We start from the raw sequence: 6,121 nt of genomic DNA on the forward strand, positions 1-6,121 counted from the left end.
ACTGCTTTTTTTGTTGTTGCACGGAGCAGTCCACTGGAAGTTGTTGATCTGTTTTTGTGTGACGTTAGTGCCAATTGTGCAGTTACCTTTGAACTCACATTAAAGGCCTCCTATAGTCTATTAAATACACACTCCATATGCTGTGTTAAGTTAAGCCGTGTTCGTTTGATGTAACAGGGGTTGAGTTAGGCCTGGGACAATCAGTTCAGTCCAAACAGACCCGCAATTAAAATCAGGTAGTGCTAATACTCCGCTGCTGAAACTACATGACATGTCGATGAGGCTTTTAAAGCCCCGACATTTAATGGAAATAAACTGCACCAAGAACGCAGCTGGGATCATATTATACATAAAACATTTGATCCGTTAAAATAACTCAACGTCACTTAAAGTGTAATTTGTACAATTTCTCCTTTAAAAAATATATTTTTTTACAGACAATAATGTAAAGAAACAGTAAACAGGGCACCGGCAGCAAAATGTCGCGTCAGCATTTTGGTCCTCAATAATTAGACTGTCCTCATCATGAAATATGTAGTCACACAGCTTTCCAACAGATCTTAAACATTTCAGTGCAGAGTATGATGGCATGCGTGTAGGCAGTGTAAAAAAGGTTTGTAGGATTCCTTAACCACAGCTATGCGGACGTGCTTGTGTCCTTTTTGTTGTGAGGCTGACCGTCTGTCTGCACGCAGTTCAGAATCACTTTCAAAGGCAAGGGCATCATCTTTTATTAATGTATGGAGTCTAGTATTTGAATATAAACAGTGGTGTTTTCACATGCAACAGAAGTGTTACTTGTATGCACTTGAAATAAATATTCAGAATAACTCTTCACCATTGTCTCTGTGGTTATATCAAATAATTTCACATGTAGAAAATAAGGGGAAAACGTGGTAGTATGGACTGATGGCCTTTTACTATATGTTTTGTTGATAACCCTTAGAAAACTATGACACCATAGAGGCCTATATGATGTGTATAATAATCTGAATTTAATTTCTTTTTTTTTTGTTCTTTACAAATATTTTGGAATAACAGCCTAAATCTTGGCAGCAAAGTATTGAAATATGCAATTAATACAAAGAACCCTTTAGCTATTATACACACACTCTCTGCTTTATGTAGTGATACATTAATAACCACACCTTAGCCCACTGCACCAAGTCACAGTACTGACAACACACACAAAAATTGCTTTATGACACATCACACCTTGCCTGCAGGCTACCACAAGCACAGCACACAAAAAGTTGTGCCATAAAAACAAATTATACACGTACAACTTTGAAAAGGGGGCACCGGGCTGTAATTAATACTTAAAATTTAACTAAAAAAACAAATAAAAGACAGAGAGAACATTGCGACCTGGTGTTCTAATCTGACAGACCTGGCAGAGCAGGAGTATGGACTGTGAGGTCATGTACCGTAAACGGAGGAATAACTAGTGTCACACACCTGACGGAACAACACAGCAGTTACAGACCTGCCAGGGTCATGACAAAAGTACTGTTGTGTTACAATAAGGAAATATCTATTATGACACCATATCACTGAGAAACATGAGCGTGTGTCTTGATACTATCACTGCACACCGTGACAGAAAGTCTGCAACGAAAATTCTGTAATAGCTTAATTATTTTTCTTTGTAATGCTAAATATTAAAACATATATAAAAGACAATAATATATGTTTTAAATATTAGGAACAAAAAATGTTATTCAAAAAGAGAAGTCCTCTTTCGCTGTGCATGCATACCTTTCTTTTCCCATAAAATGTTTGCTTATCCAGGTCGCTCTCTCTCATGGAAACAGGAGCACCGTTTTATTTCCACTACGATATCTCTGCAGAATTCCTGATTTACTTTCTTCAAATATCTGTGGAACACTTTGTCAAATTTTTAACACATTTAAAGGAAAATTGTCATTATGAAATGAGGAGGATTGGACAGGACATGGAGCTACAAGAATTTACACACACACACACACACACACACACACACACACACACACACACACTTGCTACACACACACACAAAGTTGTCTGAGACTGTATTTTACTGTGGTCTTTACACTTGTCTAAACTACAGCCAGCACTGGCCACTAAATTATAGTCCAATTGATTGCAAACCTGGAGGCTGTTATCATGATGCAAACAGGTATGTGTTGAATGCTGCGGGACAGCCGGCCTGGTAGCGGGTTTCCTTATTGTAACTAATCAGCAGCCACTGGGGCGACACAACTAATTTGCTCCTGGCAGCTACTTTGAAATATCTTTCCAGTTGGATGTGAGGCGGTTCTGCTTTGTGTCTTTTTTTCATGCTGCTGTCCACTCCATGCGCTACTGCAAATTTATGACGCCAGAATTCATGCAAGTTCTTAATTAAAAACGAAAGTGATAACCACCTTTAAAGGTTCAGCTGTATCAACCCAAGGTGTTAACTAAAATATACACATCGCTCCCACATCCAACTTCAAATATTCTGCAAACATTAGTCAATATATTTTTGCTGCTAATGTAAATATAAATGCCCATGTAAATTCAAAGGGTTTAAAAGAGTTAGTCAGTTCCAGCTGCAGCAAAACAGGAGGTTGTTTTATAGCGACGAATTGTTTTATGGCCTGGTAGAACAGGTTAGGTGCTGAGCTGTGAGCACAGTGTAGTATGAAACCACTGAAAATCCTACGAGCTGCTGATAAGAATTTGCATAGAATAAAACAGAGGAATGACCAGATATTTACGCACAAAAAAATCATTAACTTGCGTTTACCTTGAATGCAAAACTAAACACACATTTATTTTAAGCTATTTGTTTTATCTACAATAAAGTTTTTTTTTCTGTAAGTATGTAAAAAGTCCTCCCAAATCCACCCATTTTATTTATTATGTTTATAAGACTTACAAGACTAAAACACTGCACTGTTAACTTTAAAGAATAACACAGTCACTGAAAAGAATCTAATAGGAAAACATTTGTTAACAGCCTGGTATATAAATGATATTGATAGTTTTATAGCATGAGCTCAAAAAACTATTCTTTAAAAAAAATAACCACTTATTATAACGCAGCTGATTTAATTAATTTTCCTTTTGCGTTTAAATGGCACCAGGCTATATCCTCTCCCTCCTGGCTCCCCTCATGTGCATAAAACACACCGCCATTTTCCTTCACCACAACACCCCAAGTGCACAAGCCAGACTGAGACATGGCAGGAGCTGCATTCCAGCAGAGCGGACTGTCCTTCTGTCGCACAACACACTACAAAGAGGATGTGTCTACGACTAATAATACTACTCTGATGTCACCGAGGCATCCATGTCAGGAAACATTTTCAAGATCCCGTTGAGGAAACAAAAACAGTCCAGAGGCCGGGAGAATCCTGGCCCCCGTGTGGCTGATGGACAACATTTGCAGGAGCCTCTGCAGCGCTCTCTGTTAGTGACGTTGTGTGTTGAAGAAACCTACAAATTATCCACGTCACCATCCCAGGGCCAAGGTTGGTGGGTGTGGCATGAGAGGGGCTCTCTAGCCTTGATCTCCGCTATTGTGCATCGGCTTTCTTTTGTCAGTACAGCACTGTCCTTCCCTATAATTTACCAACATATGCAGATAAGGACTGATCCCGTTTATGGAAAGTGCACCGCCAGGTCTACCTTAAGGCAATACAAGAAAAAGCGCGGATCATATGGCTGCAGCACACTTGTTTTTTTCCGTCTTCACAATAAAGCATTCAAACCCTGAAACCTTCATCTTCGCCCTTAAAGAAATTACACAAAGCTAATTAAACAATCAGAAGTAGCCTAAATGCACAACAATGCAGATGGCATATTGTAAAAACCCTTTTGATAAGCACAGCCGAGCAGGATGCCTTTGTAAAGTCAAGAATCAAAGCGTTGACTCACCCAAGCACGCACAAACACATCAGGTTTGCGCCTACAGAACCACCCATTACGACAAGAAGCCTACACTGCGACAGCCACACACCAACATGTTTTCTTTTCTCAGAAAATACAAATCTAGGACTACAGTTTATACCAACATGTTTTAAAACGTCTCATGCGTGAAAACGTATATATTTTACAAGGACAATAAAGTGTATTTACTGGGCGTGCTAAAGCTGGCAAAGTTACCTGCTGTAGTTTAATGCGAGGGGTCAAAGTTGGTCTGTGTACACATTCCATTTTCTGTTCCCACTCATTCTCATTGGCTCATTCCGCCGCTGCACACATTTCCGGGCTAAAGGGGCTCCTTGATTCCACTTTATTGCAGCGGGTTAAAGGTGAAGGCCTTGACATTATTGAAGTTCAAAGACTACATTTAATTATAAATTGTGCTTAATGCACACGTGCAATCATCATGCACATATGTTGTGCGCACGGGGACACATGCGAAATACACATGCGCTCACATAAGGCACACACACACACACAATTGGAAAAAAAAGAAAATGCCAATTATGATTTCCTTTCCTCTAGCTATCTCCTGTTGTAACTCCTAACACATGGCCCAATTAGTCAACAATTATTTATTCATAACGTGTTGAAATATACACGTGTGAACAAACGTTTATTTGACACACACACACACACACACACACATAGGCTATATGTATATAGTATATTCTAAACTATATACATATAGCCTATAGTGTGTAGCATCTGTTAGCATGGACCTTTGTGCGTAAAGGTTGGTTGGTTGGTTTTGACGTTGCAGATGCCACACATCCGAGTTCATGTCGAAAACCTCTTAGCAAGTTTTTCCTCCCTTCGGACATCCAGTCTTGCTTGTTTACTATTTACTGCGGAAGTGAACGCCATTTCCCCCGAACAGACGGTGCAATTAAGAGAAAAAAATAGCCATTTAGTGCCTCTGTCTTTATGGCAGTGTCTAGACTACAAGAGTGGCGATTCCATTTAGTGGGCACTAAAAGAGGTTATCATTCCCCTCTCTTTCTCTACATTTCTAAGATCTGGCTCCTATCTTCGCTAAACACGCGTGTTAAAAATCAAACATGGTGTTACCTTCAGATAGCACAAAATGTGGAAAAAGCCTATAGGCCCGTGGGCACCCATTCTTAGTTGCAACATCGCCACTATACAGCTAACGCAATGAGTTTGTGTGTATCGCTCTATACTGGCCATTGACATTAGTTTTAATGTGTGCACATGTTATGTTGCTGTGTAGGCCAACAGTTTTAAGGCTATGCACATTTATGAGCTATTTTCCAAATGGCTATGAGTCACGATCAAGAGAAGGCAACAAACACTGCGCGTGTGAAGAATGAATGCAAAAGTCAAGTGATGGCAATTTTGTGATAATGGAAGCACAAAAAGCACAAAGTCGTTGTGTTTTGCCTATATGTTTCTGTTTATTTCATAGGTATTATGCTAATGATACACAGGCCGACAATCTGTTCCTCCTCTCTGGAATCCAAAGCACCAATGTTTAAAGCAAATAATTTAACGAGTGTTGGCGTTAAAGCTGTTAAAGTTGTACGGGCAGTGTACTGAAAAATAGCAGCAGGGATATGGGGGGGAGATGAAATTCAACATACGCCTATTTACAGTCACGAATGCACATTGCATAGGCTACTCTGTACAGGGTGGGGGGTATACTTTCACAGATTGGACATCACAGCTCTCAATGGCGAAAAAAAATGCAGCCTGGACATTTTCGATAACTTGTTCGTACTCTGGTCGAGAAATAATTAGATAATGATATGCTATATACATAGACCAGAAGAAGGGATAAGAGCTAAAAGTTGTCTGCGCGTTACATTTGATATTTTAACAAATATGTCTATATGAACAGTAGAATAAACACAATGGAGAATCGTGATAAATAGAGGGACAAATTCAAGAACAGCATATAAATGATTATTCTAGTCATGTAGGCCTTTCTGAGGACCAGCTTAGAAATTCATCGCCGTCCTCACAAGAGCAATAAGAAAATGGCGACTTTATCCCTTGCAGGCCTGTTACTTCCACTGTCCACTTTAACATTGCACTGTTGGTGATATGGGCTCCTTTTAGAAAATGGTTAAGCCCACGGTTACAATTCAATGAGATAAGAGGAGGCCTTATTGCCACTGTCCAAGACCGTGACACTTTCTGCTCCTGT

The sequence above is a fragment of the Parambassis ranga genome, chromosome 7 (assembly GCF_900634625.1).
Source record: "Parambassis ranga chromosome 7, fParRan2.1, whole genome shotgun sequence".
Lineage (NCBI taxonomy): Eukaryota > Metazoa > Chordata > Actinopteri > Ambassidae > Parambassis > Parambassis ranga.